This window comes from Helicoverpa zea, chromosome 4 (genome assembly GCF_022581195.2).
Source record: "Helicoverpa zea isolate HzStark_Cry1AcR chromosome 4, ilHelZeax1.1, whole genome shotgun sequence".
Taxonomy (NCBI): Eukaryota; Metazoa; Arthropoda; class Insecta; order Lepidoptera; family Noctuidae; genus Helicoverpa; species Helicoverpa zea.
In genome coordinates this window covers 2,807,663-2,826,609 of record NC_061455.1, presented here as the reverse complement: position 1 = coordinate 2,826,609, position 18,947 = coordinate 2,807,663, and the positions used below count along the sequence as shown (strand labels likewise).

Genomic DNA, 18,947 nt, shown 5'->3' with positions numbered 1-18,947 from the left:
GAAATAATGTTCATTTTCAGTCGCACAAATTATAATCATTTCCTGTTTTCAATAGTATTAAAACGTATCAGTTTTAGGAATTATGGATTTAATGGTCTAATTATTATTCATTTATTTCAATGCTTTCAATATCAATTTCATTTGACTATCAATTATATCGACACTTCATTAATAATACGATTTGCGTTTGTATAATTATTTGTAAGTTATAAAACACTAATATCAATTACATATGAGAACATCAACACACAGGTAAAATTTTAAGCAAATTCTAGAACAAATCTAATTACCATAAATCGCCTCATAATAAACTGAAAGCCCAACACAAACAAAGGCGATAATCGTGTTAAACCACCGTCTCCCTTTAACCCCCTTAAAACAAAACACTCCCTAATTCGCGCTAAAACAATTATCACGGCGAAATTATTTCGTCACAAATCAATTGACGAAGAAGATCACGGCACACGGAGATTTGTTTAACACGGAGCGGGGAAGCAGGGGAAACAAAGAAAGGCTCGCAAAGGGCGGGCGGGGGCGAAGCTTTAGGCGGCCGGCAGTACTTGCCGAGCAATCGGCAAAAACGGACGCGTCACAACGTCCCGCGCTCCCCGACGCACGCTCGCGATAACAAGTGTTTGTGTTTATCAAATCATCAAATAAAACCTTTTCGAATAAAGAATACATAATAGTGACGTCATTGTTGCGATGTTTTGTTCCCCAATCACGTGGTTGGTTGTGTTAAACGCCAAAGCGGCCGGCTCGTACGTTACATTGAACGGTGAGGAAGCTCTTTTTTAAATTATTTATAATTGCTTTATTATTACGTTGTTATTACCAGGATATTATGTAAAGCAACCCCAATTTGTGTCGTAAATTAATTTTCGAAAACGCCCGGTCGAGGTTTATAGGAACGCTCGAATATGGCTTACATCGGCTTGATATTACGATTTCTGTAGTGAAACTCATGAAAATGTACTAGGAATATGTGATCCTGGAAAGATTTTCACTGATAATTGTAGGAAAATTTCGATGTTGTTAATGTTTTGGTTTGGTCACATTGTAAACATACAGTTTTGTAATGATTTGTGCCCGCTTTTCACTTCAATAATCATCTACGTGGTTGTATTTTGTTGTTTTCTTATATTATCTAACTGATAATGACAACAAATCGCTGAATTTTCATAAAAATCTCGAAGGAAGACTATCATCGGAAAATTGATTCAACTTCAGCTTTACAGAAATTATACAGTGCTGTTTACAATGCCAATTTCATAATAATATTATCTTATTTTTGGTAATAATTTCGGTGTTTTTGCCTTAGTCAAATAAGTTTTAATTCGAAATAGAATTTTAATACTAATTTTGTGGTTTGCAGCAGATTTTCGAAATTAAAGTCCAGTTGTGAAAGAATTACAAGGGTTTCGAAAAAACGTTATGTTATGCTTAATCTCTATAGGTAAATTCCAAAAAAAATCAGAACAAGATTCTTTTTAATAATATGTAAAACTTATCTCACATGTAACATATTAATCTAATTCAGAAATCACATTGTACCTTTAGAAATAAATGATCCCAATTATTTACTTCCTAGCATAATTTTCTTTTATTGAGAAAGTCGTCACTGAAAAAATTTTTCGAAAGTTGCAATATACACTTATTTACGCTCTGAAACAGCAACTAGCAGTAGTAGAAAATTGAATAAAATAACCTTTTGATGATTTTATTACCAAATATTTTTTTCCAAAGAAGAGTAAAAAAATTTACTTGAAACAATTATTTAGTCATTGCTGGTTACAAGTAAACATCACACATGATACAACATAATTAAAAAACTCTAAACCTTACATGATACAAAATAAATATTATTTGCAACCGACAAACAGATTTTCAACTCAAAATTAACATGTAATCCAAACACATAATATTTGCACTCATATTAAATTTGATTGACCCCTTATATTTGTTTTCATACAAAATCGTAAATTGCCAGGATACTGCAAACATGATGTTCGGCACGTTTGCTTAGTTAAATACTGAAATATGGTTTCTATCAAATGGCAGTGGTATTGATTAAAATACCTTTCAAAAGGCACTGGTGCCTGCAGGTGAATGAAAGAGATATTCGTGTGACAGTTCTAAAATATTCATGCTATATTCCCACTGGATTTTGTGCTTTGTTTGATAGAAGTTTTAGAAATAAATGTTGAATAATAAGTAAACTACTATGTGTGACTGCCTCGTTGGTCTAGTGGTCGCAAGCGCGACTGCTGTGCCAGAGGTCTCGGGTTCGATTCCCGGGTCGCGCCGAAATCGCTTTGTGGATTTTCTTAAACTTTCACAAAACAGCCCATGGTCTGGAAGTTGGTGATTGATTCACCCGTGCATCGGAGAGCAGGTAAATGTCGGTCCTGCGCCTTATCTCTCTCCGGTCGTGTCGGATTGCCGTCCCATCGGGTTATGAGAGTAAAGGAATAGGGAGTGCATCTGTGTCTGCGCAAATGCTCGTGCACTATAATATGTCCTGCGCAGCTGGCTGATCTCCTTAGATGAGAACAGCCGCCGTGGCCGAAATCGGCCGTGGACACAATTATTATTATAAACTACTATGTGGAGACTGATGGCTGATTCACAGCCTACCTAGAAGCCTATTTACTGTGACAAACTTATTTCTACTTGATTTGAAAGAATGTTTTCTCAATAACATTTCTGAGATTCAACTCAATTCTAAGATGCCGCAAAATGGGATATTAGAATTCAGATTTTCTGGAAAAAAAATAAAACCGAGTTTTTTTTTTATATTTTCAATAGCTATAAATAGAAAACTGCCCATCTCTTCTGGGAATGAAGCCTAGATGTTACGTTTAATAAGGGACGAAAGGCAACATTAATAAAGTCCAAACATTTATTTTGATTAGTTCAGTCACAGGTTTAATAATCTAAGCCCACGCAGATTCACGACGCCTACTTCAGTGAGTAATCAAAAAGAAAATGTAGGTAGTTGCTTATAATAGAAACCTACTTTTGATATATAAAAGCTACTCAATAATTGGGCAATTAAAATTTGTCCTAATTATTGTGGTATTTTAAGATTAATAGTACCTCTCTTAAACTTCTATTCTTCAACGTTTAAAGTCGCTACAGGTAGTCAGAAGCCAAACAGTCAGTCTTATCAAGGGGTATCGGGTTGCCACGGTAACTGAGATAAGAGGTCATATAGGCAGTTAGTTCATGTAAAATACTGATACTTAACTGCATTCACTAGGACTAGAAAGCGACCCCAACATAGTTAGGAAAATGCTAGGCAAATGATGATGATGCTTAATTGCCTACTATTGCTACATGTAAATAATAAGAATCAAATCACCAAGTAGCTTATGAATATTTAATATTCATAAAATATCATAAAATATAAATAATACCTACATATTTTTACAAAGAAGTTAATCTACCTTGACAATACATAACTTACTTCAGGTACATGCATCCAATCAAAAGCCCAGGAGAAGGAAGCTGTACTCCTTTCGCCTACAGTCATATCTGAGATAAATATCTTTATGTCATCAGTATCCATCGTTAAAATGTATTATTCTCGTTTTCTCCGTACCGCTACCAACGTTGTCTTTATATCAAATGCGTTTTATCCAGTTTGTAATGGCTTACAGAGGAAGTAAGTTTTTTGTAAAATTATGTTTTGGGAAATAAAACTGTATTCTTAATAATTTAAAGCAATTTAAAAATGTCATAGCAATTCGCGTCTGAAATACTTTTCCTCATATTTTTAATAAAAATACAATTTTCATTTTCTCCGTATATTATTTCCCTAGTCGTAATTAAGAATCAATTTGCTTTCTCTTTAAATGTATGTTAGAAGTCAATGTACTAATAAAAATAAACGTTTGAATATAAAATATTTTTCCCTAAAGCCAAGTGATATTTTCCCAGTCACATCAGAAGCCAAACCCAAAGACAGACCAATTCCTTTCATCTAAACGTTCAACAAATCGTTTTAAATGTCCCATTTTATTCTCAATAGCATTTATCCCCAAAGAAGAGTTTTTTTCCCCACAATCTGCTAATCGCTCACACTGTGCCAATCGCACAGTGGTACATTTTCTCAAACATCAAAGCATTTAAATTGTACGTCAAATTCGCCAAGAATTTTGCCACCGTTTAATTGAAAATGAATGCTAAAAATATTTTTTTTCCGCCTTCTCTTTATTTCTCAGGAATTTAATTTGGCTTTTTAGTTAATGTTTCTTGGAATTGCTAGTAATGTTGAGCGAAATATTTTGGTTTTATTGGTAGCGAGAAGTTTGGTTGTAAAGTAAATATTGCGTTAAATATTGGTGAGCAGTAAATAATGATTTTCTGGAAAGTGAGAATTGGCTTCACGTTTCCTAGAAAGATCATTATTGTAAAGTAAATAATCACTTGAGTTCGTGTATTTTAATGTTCATCCAAGTGAAAAGTCAATTTTACAAAACTCAGTGAAAGTACTATTGTGTTCAATAAAATTATTGTTATTTTCTGCGGAGTTTTCAACAAGTTGACAAGTTTTCGTCTCCTCATTTAAAGCTCTGTTCAATTCAATTAAAAACCTAAGTCGATATCACAGATTGAATTCAGTTACAAAAAAAAGTTTGGTGCTAATCTGCTGCTTTTCACAGTTCCCGACGAGTACTACAGAGAGAACTATGTACTTCGCATACCATCCCATACCGATAAATTTATAGGTTATGATACTCACAAGTAGATCGGTTCATTAGATTCACATACTACACAAACTTTACCTCTGCATCATATGAATTTGTTGGTATATCCTGAATTAACCAAACATTACTTAATTTACAAAACACAAAACAATTTTTAATCACCAGTATACATTACGTAGATAACCATTAGCGGCGTATCGAGCCACGTTCAAAACATTTTACGTCAGTTCTTTGTTTTTAACAATCATTGCGACACGGCACGAACCGGGTAGCTAACAAAGAAAATTGTCAAGTGTGAGTGCTGTTTTTAATAGTGGGTTCGGAAACGACAAATATAAAACATACAAAAAAACGTTTCGTATTGTTCGCTGATTAAGACTGATAAAGATAATATTTATTTTGTGAAAACACGAGTATATTACTCGGTTTCTTCTAGATTTTTCGTAATTAACATCTACTTGCTTTTCCATAAAGCTACAAAATCTACACAATGAACTTCACGTTACAATATTTATTGGTGTGATACCATGTTTTATTCTTTGTGCCTTTATGCAGATGAATCAATCAATTTGTATCAGTTTAGATCTCTTCAGTTAAGCAGAGGTCTAAACTTTAAGTTGTACAATTCCTGAACACTGGTCACTATTAACTGAAACTGTAATTGCGCTATCCTATTAGCAAATTAGTGTTTTGGTGTAGTCGTGTAGTGAAGACAATCTTCTCACACAATTAGTATCAAAGTTTAAGGACTTGATCTTCTTTAAATGAGAAGTACTGCCACAGAACACAAGGTTTTTACTTTCTTGAAATTACAAGAAAAAAATAATCAACTAGAAAAAATATTTTTCTAAACGCAGGTGAATTTTTGCATCTCGTCTTAAAAACTAGTTAGAAAACTCGGTACACGTACCTCCTATTTCCAGACAGGTAGTCGATAATCTAGCTCGAGATTTATGACCCAGCAGCAACCCTTTAAGCGTCCAGTTTCAAGACTGGACGTCGGATGGTTAGTCTTACGTTGTACAATCAAGGAGTGCTTGAGACAAGGAGTCTGGTGTAGCGTACATACGATATATGGTATGGTGATGAATTCCGGCTGTCAATTGAACATTTTTGTCACAATCGTTGGAGGAGCTATACATCTGTCAACCGATCTTACCAAGATGTATCGGGTGGCCCAAGTAACTGGTATTAGTAGGTCGAAAGGAACTCACAACCCATTTGACTATGAACATAATGTAAGTATGTTTTCTTACAATTTAAGCACCTTTTTTCTTTTACCAAGTTTTCTTTTTCTTGAGACTTTCTCACCTTAGGCGACCATGACACTTGATAACTTACGCTCTTACATAGCCTCAGTAACTGAAGCTAACCTACACATAACTTGAAGCACAGAACACATCACTTGGCCGTCTCAAGTTAGACAATATCCTTTAGAGCGAGTGCAGTTATACTAAGCGGAACTTGGTTAAACGTGTGAATTTGCTTGAGTTTGTCGTACTGTAACCGTCTTGGCCAGTAATGAAACTAACTGGCTGTCGCGTGAATAGTCGGTTTATTAGGGGAACTGGATTTTATTAGTTTTGTTTGAAGACGTTGTCGTGATTGGCGTCTCAAACACAATGTTCAGTAATGAATACCAGCTAGTTCTTTAAGCGTTTTTCCGATTACTGTCTTGGATGCCAGTTATTAAGAAACTGTGAAAGTCCTAAATTATAAAGTCTACTGTGCTCCTTATTAAATTAAAAGGTGGGGTTAGAATCAATGTTCACTTGTTTGATTTAAATATTATACCTGTTGAGTTTATATTTTTGGTATTGTAGGCTTTTTCTCGACATAATTAAACGACAAGATTAGCAAAGGTTATATTATTCTGTTATATTATCTCAATGTTTGAGTTTTGTTTTAGTTATCTGTCTGTTTTAAGAGCACGTAATTTGTATAATTACCAGAATTATGATCGTACCGCTTTGAAGATTAGAAATTAATGTTAATGCTTCAAACTTGACGTAAATTAAGTTTTCAACTGCAACAATTTTATGTTTAACATTTTATCTAAGCTGCTTTTTTCGGGGGCTTTAATTACCTACTTGAATTTTATTTTCAGGATAAGAATAGGTACTTTACTTTTTGGAAATATTACATAAAAAATCACTTGGCTACTGATTTGTGTCTTTTATTAATCCTATCTATATTATCTCAGCATTTACTTTCACCATCCTCGACATAAACTCTCCACGCTATTCTATAATTAAAAAATATTACAAAATAAACATCCCACAATTTAAAATTATTGCACACTATTTCCACAGACGGAACCCTCGCCCAAGGAATCCTGCAACCATTTTATCATAACTCGCGAAGTAATTACAAAAATAACTTGAATATTCCGCATAGCTGTGTCGCTATTTATTTTCGATAACATTGCGTCTACGGTCTACAGTCTACAGTCTACAGTCGACAGTTTTAATAATGTACGTACGCCCGTCCAATTAGGCCGGGCCCGATGTGCGGATATTATGTGAATTGCGTTTTTTGCGGTGCGGATATTTTATTAGTTTCAGCGTCGAAATTTTGAATGCGAATTGCTTTTGATGTTGCGTGCGCGAATAGGAACGTGGGTTTTGGCTTTGATGATTAAGGTTTTGTTTTGTTTTTTCGAGTTGATAAAGTCGTGTCATTTTGGGTTATGAGAGTTTTTTGATAAAATTATTTCTAATAATGATTACTCTTCAAACTATGACAAAATTATTTCCAACCGCTTTTTTCCTATATAGATATTTAGTTATAATCTACGCTTCTACTCGCTTTCCGAGGGAACTACTTCCCAGGTAGAAGTAGATTTCATTTAAATCAGTTTATTAATGTTGGCGTGACGACAGACTAACAGACAGATACAAGTCACATTCATATAAGTACGAATAGAGAAATGGAGAAACAATACTCAACGCGTATACTATTAAAACCCTTTGATACTTATCGAAATAACAGAGTAACGTCAAATTAAAGCAATTTACCTTCAATTATAAAAAGAAATACACCTTCTTACCCCTATGTCGCTCGGTCACGCGGCTGGCCGAGGCGTCGCGACGCGGATATATTACCGCGAAATAATAACACGTCTGGGCTCGCCCTTATGCACAACCGCCGGCCGTTATAAGCAAAAGTTATAAGCGATTATTTTGTTTAATTTGGTTATAATATAAAAATCTGATCTAAATATCTACAACGATAAACTTAAAACTAAAAAACACGCTATTAAGACGCATATTTTTTTTTATTAATTGGATTTGTAATGAATTTCCTTAGCTAGACATGTATTATGAGCAGAACTCAGAGTGTGTGCAAAATTTCATCGTAATCGGAGACAGGGAAGTGGGTCAAATTAAGATTTAAAGTTTTTTTTACATTACAAGTGAAGCTTTTTACATCATAAGCGTGTTAAAAGAAATACACCTTCTTACCCCTGTGTCGCTCGGTCACGCGGCTAGTCGAGGCGTCACAGCACGGATATATTACCGCGAAATAATAACACGTCTGTGCGCGCCCTTATGAGCACACCACCGGTCGTTATAAGGAAATTCAGTGGCGGTTAGTGCGTAATTTATTTTAGTGTTTCTGGTAATAAGCGGTTGTTGTGTTTAATTTCGTTTTTAATTGAATGGTTTTGGAGGATAGTTGCTTTTGAATTGGTTTGACTCTTCAATGCTACAAGGAGGAACAGATACTGAATGTTTGATTCTTTTAACTTTTATTTTTTAAAGCAGCATATTTTTGGCTATAAAATACTCTTATTTATTTACTGTATTATACAGTTTTTTTAACGTCTCTTTAAATTAGAGTCGTTCTAGCATTAGATTCCTTCAATTACCAGTTATATCATCAACATAATTGAACAAAACAATCTATTAAAAATAAAACCTTTATTAGTGTCGAATTGCTTTACAAAAAACTTCCTAATTCATAAAAAAATCGAATGTACCAACATAATCTTGGGCCATCAATTTAACACAGAATTAATGCCTGCTAGAGGGTATAGTTCCCACATTAATATTGAATATTCGCCGTGCAGTCTATTATTCATAGCTCTATGAGAATACCAGCATTTGTTCTATAGAAGAAGGTCATTTTTATTCATCGATCATTGCGAGGTTAAACCAGTTAGAAGTAAAACGTATTTTTATTGATTTTCTTTTTTTCTTTAGAGGTATTTTTGCTTTATTCTGTCCGATACAATTTGTGGAAGTAGTAATGGTATTTTTTTTTGTCGCACGATATAATGAAATAATGATGAAGTGATCATTTTGTAACATAATATCATCATCTCCTAGCCTTCCCAACTATGTTGAGGACGGCTTCCAGTCTAACCGGATGCATCTGAGTACCAGTGTTTTACAACGACTGCCTATCTGAACTCCTCAACCTAGTTACACGAGCAACCCATTACCCGTTGGTAAGATTGGTTGTCAGACTTATTGGCTTCTGACTACCCTACTACTACTAATTAGTAATATGAAATGAGACAATTTTATTATATAACTTAGTTTAGATCCCTACATATCTTAAAATTAAACATCTTTTAAAACACTACACACAACCAACTAACCACTTTACCTACAGTACCTCAACATAGCTATACGTTTGTTTCACCGCAGTGTATCTCGGAAACTCATTACTATTGATCACAATAGAATCACGGCGGATCTCGGGACAACTTGGGTTGTATGAATAAATTAAACGCCTAGCCCCGAAATGTAAGGTCACTACCGACTCCGCTAATGGCTTAGTTTTCGTAATTATTTTGTTTCGAGGAAGTATTGTGGTTGTTTATTTGGTTTTGATTGGTTTGAATTTTGTTATTATTTTTGTGTGTTAAAGCTTTTATTTATACTAAAGAGGAAAACTTTGTTTGTTTGTTTGTTTGGTTTTAATGGATAAACTCAAAAACTACTGGACCGATTTTAAATATTATTTCACCATTAGAAAGCTATATTATCTGCGAGTAACATAGGCTATATTTTATCCCGGTGCGGGCAGTAGCTCTCACAGGATGCGGGTGAACCCGCGGGAAAGCAGCTAGTGTATGATATTTTCATTGCTTTCCTTGACATTGTGACAAATATACACAGAGTGTATCATATCTCATCACATTAAATTAAATACGTTAATATACTGGTTAATATACTATGTCAATTAGCACAAAGAAAAAAATAAGATACGTAAAAATAAAAAAATTAATAATTTTTCAAACAAAGTAAATAGAATGAAAATGTTCGAGAATCGGAACACCATATAAGAGTCAGTCATTCGCCGTAAAATATCATAAAGTAAATGTGATAGGATCTAATGTGATTAGGTATACGACAAATCCGATACGATTTCACCTGAAAAAACATTTTTCAAAAAAGATCTGCTTAATACAAAAATAATACACAAAAACTTACTATAAAACTAATTTGATTTATAACAGGCCTTTATTAAGATATAATTACCAACACATTCTTGAAACATAAATCTCGATACGTGTAAAAGTGCTACGCCCCCTACGCCGTAGTGCGTGCTACGCCGTAGCAGAGTCCAGCGGGGAGCCCAAATTAAAAAAGTTTAACCGTCCGATATGTACGTAACATGTAGGCAAATTAAAAAAAAAGAAGTTTGGCTTTAAATCGCAAGCTTCATTAGGTCTGGCAACTTTTCAATGGCTCGGTAGAGTTTTATTGAATTTTCATGTTTTTTTTTTATTGACATTCTGGTATGAGAAATTTTTGGAAATAATTAAATTCGTAGGTCATGATACTAACCATGTCGGTCTGCTGAGCTGATAGTCCCGGGTTCGATTCCCGGTACAGTCAACATTTATGTGATGAGCATGCTTGTTGGCTTCTATAAGTATGATATAAATATATGTGAAGTATATTTATCTGTTATGTGCGAATATAAGCACCCATAACACAAGCCTCTAAATAGCTTATCATGGGGCTAACCGACTATGATTGAACGTGTCGCGATATTCATTTATATCAAACAGTAACAACATTCAAACGTCTCGTACTGCATTCGAAATTAAAATCAAATCGATTAACCAATCGAATTGAAATCGATTCAACAGCGAGTCACGCCAACTTCAAAGCGATAATCTTGCAATCTATCATTACAAATGACATTGCAATGCTGACACACATATTTATGTTGCAGTGTTGATCTGTAGATAGGGTTTGTACATGAAATTATTATTTTAACATTTTTCTTTTGTAGAGAAATAAATAAATACTTATGTCTATAGTACACTGATATATGTACATTGTACATAGCTGCTATATATAACATTAACCCAGCAAAAGGTATTAAAAAAATACAATATCAGCAGTTTCATATTTATACGATTAGTTTATGTTATATGTCGATATTATTACATAAAGGAAAAATCGTAAACAATTCTCTTTTCAATCTTATGCGTAGTCGTGCCAGCTAACTATAAAGTTTACCTACCGAATTATTCTGTTGCTGAATCGGCGATTTGACAATCGCCAATACGACCATTTCACGGCTAGTTATGTTTTGGTTATCATTATTATAGCCAAATGGTGCAACTCACCCTTAGTACATCTATCATGGATCTTATTTAAATAACCACCGTATTGAATAAATACATTATCGATGATAAATTGTAATTGAAAGCCCTATAAAACATCTTGTGCGTCGAAACTTGGCATGAAACGTCATACCAATAGCATGAGTTTGTCTATGATGTTACGACGCTATGTCGACAATCTGATGATTGATGTACCCTCGTATTTATCTAGATTTATTCCGTTTGTCAGTTTATTTGACGGTGTAAGGACGATTTGTGACAGTTGCTATGCGTTTAGAATTATTGGGTGCAGTAACAAATTAGTATCACTAAACAGTCAGTGGGACACTCAAATAAATAATGTATGACGCAGCAAAAGTTTTACAACATTTTCAATTGAACTGACTTGTGTCAGAACATATTTTGAGTAAAACAGCGAGAGCAGCTATGCTCACATAAATTGCAATAAAAAAAATACAAGCAAACCTTGATTCTATTACTAGACCTAGTTTTTGAGCCATTTTATCGCTGACATCTAATTTAAAATTCTGTTTTATGAACTGTTCGTAAAACACGACTTGTCGACACAAATTCTCCATTCAAAGTAATAACATGAACGATTGAAAGCCACAACTATTCGCCCTACACTCAAGCGGCTATAATACACGACTATTTCGAAATTATGCAAAATACTGCAAATTATATTCAAATGTGGCCCGCTTGGCCGTAAAACACTGATCAATCGGTGATACGGAACACGAGAACACGTGTTTTTGTCGCTTTATTAGTTTCATAGATAATTGTTTCAGGATTATCAGTGCGTTGTTTGGAATTCACTGATTTACTATCAGTAAATTCGATGCGAAACTTTGAGGAAGCATACATTTTATGACGGTTTATTTATTACATAACTTACTTTGACGTAATATAAATAAATCAGGATAACCGCAATATTTTTTTCTTAATTTATTATTCTATCGATTTATTAAACAAAGGCTATCAATACATAAAATAATATGATTTCTAATTAAAACTTAACAAAAAAAAAATACAATCACAACGATACTCGCAAATTGGTCTCCTAAATCACCGAACTACAATCTCTGCCCACCCACAGACAGACGAAAAAACATCGAAAACGATACGTGCTTCACCCATGGCAATTAAAGGGGATAAGCGCCAATAAAAGTGCTCGCTTTAGTTATAAATTGATCAAATTGCGGGATCCCGGCCAATGTATGGCTTGGGGAGACTTTTTGGGCCTTTAATAAAACAACCGCACATCTGCGCCAGAGGATTTAAAATGCAAAACATAACGACATAAAAATCAAATGCTGTTGCTACGAAAATTTTAAACAGATGAACACAATGTCTGTTGACAAAAACTTAAAAAAGTATGTAAGAACTGAATATTAATTTGGCTATCATAAACTTAAACCTACATGTTGACCTTTAGTCCAGAAACCATAGTCATTAATTAATTTCGACTCTGATTCTTAAATCGCACCCTTAGAATGAAAGTGACCGAATCCAAAAAATGCAATTTGTGGGAAATGAGCAAAATCGTCATCAAAAAATTATATTACTTAATACATCTTAATATATCTCTTCCGTTTTTAATGGCTTACTATTGATTTTTACCAGATTTGTGGATTAGCCTTTTGAGATCACAATGACAATGCAAATTTATGTTTATAGTATTTTTTTATATATATTTTAACATAAAATATAAAGTAGTTTCAAATTAAGTCACTTTATTTCAAAATTATGTTTTCCATTCTATGTTTTTTTAAGAATTAAGTCTGTTTATGACACATATTGGTAATAATTCCGTAGACACAATAAATAATAAGACACTGTCATACTGAAAGTTATTTGGACATAGGGTATTAAATTAAAATGCAATGTTATAAAAATCTGAATGTATTTATTTATTTCAGTCTTAATAACATTTATTCAAGTAACTGATTCGTTATCAGTAATTGAGAAAACAAAATCTACGGGACCTTTGCTTGTGTTTGTGAATAAAATAACAGAATGTATCCAAATGAGCAGGCAATGTCTATTAACCTCCTGCTTCTATTGTGGAGCCTTGTGTTGGCTATAAGTAGAACAGAGGATCAAATTCCTACTTAAGTCTACACAAAATAACAAATCACTTCTGCAATGAAACCTTTAGTGGCAGAAAAGTGATAAATATATCTTTTAAACAGTTCCGTTAAAAAGTCTACAATTAGCGTCTTTATGCAGTTCTAACGCGTACATCAGCGGCAATAGAAACTTTTTAGCAGCTTTAACCTTTAACATAATTGTTTGAACTCTCTTTTAAAGACGTAGGCTGCAAATGGGTTGTAGAATGATCTCTTGTAAAACCCAGAGTGACATTTGGTTCAGTTTCTGCTGCCTTTAGTGATATTTACAGCTATGAGCAGCTATGAGCAGCTACGGAAGCAATAATAGAACTTAAAGATACTTTCGGAACCCCTAAAGCACTACTGTACAGCTAACAGTTGCCAAATAGGCTGCTATTTCCACTAGTGTGCTAGTTGAGATGGTTCTACTAGTTGGTTAGACCACTGCGTAGTGACAGACGCGGCGTGGAACACTGTTAGAGACGCTAGTGTGCTCTATGACGTGTCTTGGTCGGACCATTTACCTCTAATTATAAAGTGTGATCTTAAGTTATTAAGGCCAAAAGTTGCACCTGCACTTCCTAAATGTAACAAAGTAACATGGGGTGACAGAGCTTTGCAGCAGACTGAGTTATATAGCAATTATTGTAATGATCTCTTGAAAAATGTAGACTTTCCCTTAGAATTTACTGAATGTAGTAAAACTAGATGTAGAATTAAGGAACATTTTCCATAGTTTTGACTGCAGTAATGGTATAAATAAGTATAACTCTGTAACTTATTGTAAATGGTGTGCATACCTGTAAGTGACATATTCACACAGTAAATAATTACGTAAGAAATTTTGTAACTATACTTGTTTTTGTGTATATGTTGTTGGTTTGCCTTAATAAATAAAATAAAATAAAAATAAATAAAACATGAAACTATTTTAGACAATATTTATGCGGAAATTGTGCGTATACTCTATGAAGGTGCAATCGCAAGTAACTGTAAGAACGGATTACAGCGCAAAAAGAGTTACATAACGGGCTGGAATAAGCATGTGAAGGACGCACACAGACAGGTTCGGATTTTCAAACCTGGACGTTGTTTGGTAGACCGAAAAATGGTGATTTATATGAAAAAATGGTGGAAAGTAGAAAGGTTTTTAAAAGTAAATTGAAATGGTGCCAAAATAATAAGGACCAAATAAAAATGGACATCATTGCAAGTCATCATGACGCAAAGAATTTTGGTAGTTTTTGGAAAGCCACGAACAAGTTGAATCAAAGGTCGGGTCTGCCTGTGAGTATTGATGGCCTTAGTGATCCTGGTGATATCGCCAACCTATTTAGTAGAACCTTTAGGGTTGGGTCTCCCCTGGGTACGTCGTCTGGTGGGCTTGAGGTGGTGGGGGGGTCTGAAGACATGCCTATTAGGTTTACGGCCAGGGAGGTAGCTACTGTCATACGCAACTTAAAGAGAGGCAAGTCGCTGGGTCATGACAGCCTAAGTATAGAGCATTTGCTGCATGCTGGTAAGCACTTACCGCGAGTGCTAGCAATGTTTTTTAGCTTGTGCCTGAGTCACTCGTATCTTCCAGCGGATTTACTTAAAACTATTGTTGTGCCTATTGTTAAGAATAAAACTGGAGATGCGAGTGAAAAGAGCAACTACAGGCCTATATCCCTGGCTACCATCATTGCAAAGGTGTTGGACAGTCTGATTGACCAGCAGCTGGATAAGTACTTAATACTTAACGATGCCCAGTTTGGTTTTAAGCCAATCTTATCCACGGAAACAGCTATACTATGCCTCAAACAGACTGTTCAATACTATACAAGTAGGAAAACACCTGTATATGCATGTTTTCTGGACCTCTCCAAGGCTTTCGACCTCGTATCTTACGACTGCCTATGGAGAAAATTGTGGTGAAAATGGAGAAAATATCAAGAACTTCCCAAGCGATATCATTAGGATGCTAAAGTATTGGTATAAAAACCAATACAATTATGTTAAGTGGGCGGGTGTCCTGTCGGATGCATACGGGTTGGAGTGCGGTAAAACGGTGTAGGAAAAAAGCCACATCAGGTTAATAAAATCTTATCATAACGTGTTGGAAAAGTTTAAGGTGAGCATCGATCAATAAATTGTAGAAATTCACAGATCTGAATACACTGATGTGTGGCTCTGTGTACCTAAATATCTTAACATACCACACAACTTTAATATTATAGGGGCATATTCTAAAAAAGTTACAACTTAAACTTTTTAATTTTAGTAATAAACAGGTTCAATATTAAGAATAACAAAAATAATGAATATGCCTTTAGTCATAGACAGACCTATTATTATAAGTGTCGTTTGTCTTTTATAATTATTTTTTACTAAATAGACCTAATCCTTAAAAGGTCACTGAATACTACCTACATATTTTGTTTTATAAAGACGTATTAATCAAAATGTCACTTTATGGCAAAAAATATTGTGTAACTTACCGTAGCAGTATTCGCAATAAACGGACACTTTTTGAGATTCGCCGATGTTTTACATGTTCACTCGCAAGCGCATCTGACGTAATACTAGTTCTGGCTCTTTCACACAATATGCGTAAACGAATAGCGGAACGAGTGAAAGAGACCGAAATAAGCGTAGTCTCTGTTATAGTTAGAAATAGGTCTCTTTTTATTTACAGGGTTATAGATTATGCTTTTTAAGGTCAGTTTATTGTAAAAACGAGTATTACAGGAATTTTGAATTAAGTCACTTTCATTCTAAGGGTGCGAAATGTTTTCCTGCAAGATGTTTACTAACGTATATAACAATGTTTTCCAAAATGCCTTGTGTACCTTTTACAGCTTCTATTCATAATAACTATACTTCGGCCGTTCAGAGAATGCGTTCCTGACACCTATCAGTTAGTCACGACTAGTGATGGGCACAACATAACACTGAGTTCGTTACCGTTCCTTCAAAATGAACCGCCGCATTATTTTAAGATTATTTTCGTTTTAAATTGGCGGAATCATTTGTTTTATATTTTAGTTATTTAAGTGGAAACCAAAAAAAGGTAATATTCATATAATAAAATTGTTTTATTTATTCTTTGTTACAAGTACATTGAATTGAATGTGCGAACAGAATATTAATCAGACTCCGATTTGCTTGAGGAGGTGGTGTCTTCATCATCATCTTCGCCTACATGTATAATTATATTATTATCAATAACAGAATCAATCCTGATATCTCGGTCTAACAAAAGCCGGGTAATCAAATAAAAACAGATCGAAAACACTTGAAAAACGTGGTCTATGCGCACGAAACGACAACGGACGACTGTTTTAGCGTCACAAAATGGCGGCCCATAACGCCATTTGGGGTTACCATTTTTAATCTAAGTATAAAAATGCGGTTTGGTCATAGTTTTATTTTTATATTTCATAAACGTTATAATTAAGTCTTATAGTCCATTATTTTCCAATTCTTAAAAAGAAAATCAAAACGTATTATTTTATATTATAACTGTATAAGAACAGATTACGATACTTGCCTGTTATTTTTAGCACAGCACTACAAAATATAAACCGCTGACATAACCTTGTAATAGCGCAGTATAGATTTAGAAAAATATTGTTTACCAAGTTATTTGACACTCAGTTTGGCACAAAATTATAACATTCATTGATTATTGATATAATAATGTTGTTTTAATGCTCCTCAATTGTTAAAACGGTAAACAACCAGCAAAAATATTTTTATCGTAACTGCAACGCCATTGCAAAGTTACGTCGTCAGTTCAATCGCGACGTGTCAGGAACGCATTCTCTGAATGGCCGAACTATACAACGTGCATTCTTAACCAGTACAAAATCTGTAGTCTTGATCCCCTACATTAACTCAAAATCCAAAGAAAGGAACTGCCATTATGTTCCTTTAAAACAATCTATGTATTTATTTTCGCTCAAACTCCACTCTAAGGAGTTCTATCGTCTGGAGCACTACACGAGCTGCCGCTGTCTATCCGTTGGTCACTTTATCCTCTGCACCACGATCCTGATTTAGCATCAAAAGGGGGTGTAGGATGTTCTAGGGTTGCCAGGAATGGATACTTTGGTTATATGCTATAAGGAAAGTGGTGTGGTCTCTATTTGGCAGTCCTTTTGGGTTTGCAGTTTTTCGGAGTCCAATTATTTTATTCCATTCTATTATTCTTTATTGCACTCATAAATGCTTCAATACGCACGCAGTACAGAGAGGTTATTATATAAAGGCGAGCTCAACCCAGAGTTGGGTTCACTAACAACAAACCTAAGAGCGATTTTAATATTTTTTTTTAAATTTCTATTGTGCGCTATTTCTTGTGAGTTATTTTATTGATTTTCGACAATAATGGCAAATACACTAAATAATCTAGGTTTTATATCATATAAACCTAGCAACCCTAACAGTGATGCTTCTAAAAGTGCATCGGTACCCCACCACCCTTCACGGCCCATTAGATGCGTCCGCGGGAAATCGTCATTTGCATAAGCGGCTTGGCTCTCTGCACATAGTAATTGGGATCACATGAACGCGACCAATTCAGTTAGACACTTGTCCTCTCCCTGACACCTACAATATTTGGGATTACGCAGGGCCAGCGCTTAGGGATCGGGGCTCCCGATAATTCGGACTGTCCGGCGTACGTTTAAGTTGGCCTGTCCCAATGTTTGTTCAACACTTACGCGCTGCTCTTAGAGCTTTTAATCGAAGTGCGAAATTTGAATGTGATTTAAATTCGCCGGTACTTGTTACAAAATGAGGGGGGGTTAAATGACTGCTCAGAGCTGCCGTTTCGTGAATGTTACTCGAAATTTGCATTAACTTTGCAGCGGGTGCGCCGTGTATTGTTTCTTGACGTCGACATCTGGTTAAGCTAGGTTTGCGAATAAAATAGTAATAAATACGAGAATGATAAACAAAGGGGTCTTTGGAGCGTGCTTGTTGAGTGTTTGAGTATGAAGGTAAATACTTAACGGAGAACTTTCGTTTGTTTTCTAGTTACACTTTGTTTTGTAAGTCAAACAATGCAAGTTATCCATTTTGAGATACAAAAGGTTTGCAATATAATTTAATGAAGATTTTCTTGGACAAATCCTTAAGTTGATCTTTCAAATATTTTTGTGTAATCAGAATAAACAAAACGGCAATGTACAGAGCACTTCATCCTTAACATAATGAGCTTATTCCACACAGTTTGACGGCACAAGGAGGCACACACACTTCACGAAAATTGATTAAATTAATTCCAGAAACGCACCGACACAGACAAATGGCTGGCTCAACGAGAGGCACAGATTAAAAATCGCCATTTTACATCTAATTTATAAACGCGAAAGAGGGCGGTTGTGAGCGTGTTGGGTGCGTTTTATGACCACCAGAGGGCGCTAATGACCTCAAATAATTGGTGCTTTAAATGTAAATGACTACACACGCCAACCTCTCTGGCTTTATTAAATTTCGCGATTGCTCGGAAAGTGTGTATGGCTTGTAATCGCCGTTTGACAAGTA

At 34.8% G+C, this 18,947-nt stretch overlaps 1 protein-coding gene across 2 annotated transcripts in view; it reads left to right on the top strand.

Moving 5' to 3' along the window:
- Positions 1–580: 580 nt before the first annotated feature.
- The window catches only part of LOC124629504 (CUGBP Elav-like family member 1), a 292,193-nt gene continuing 273,826 nt past the window's right edge, over positions 581–18,947 (top strand). The window contains exon 1 of one of the 2 annotated variants that reach the window (XM_047162894.1): positions 581–778. The gene's annotated coding sequence lies outside the window, so the exon portion shown is untranslated. The remainder of the gene's footprint in view (positions 779–18,947) is intronic. The other variant, XM_047162896.1, reaches the window with a different exon arrangement.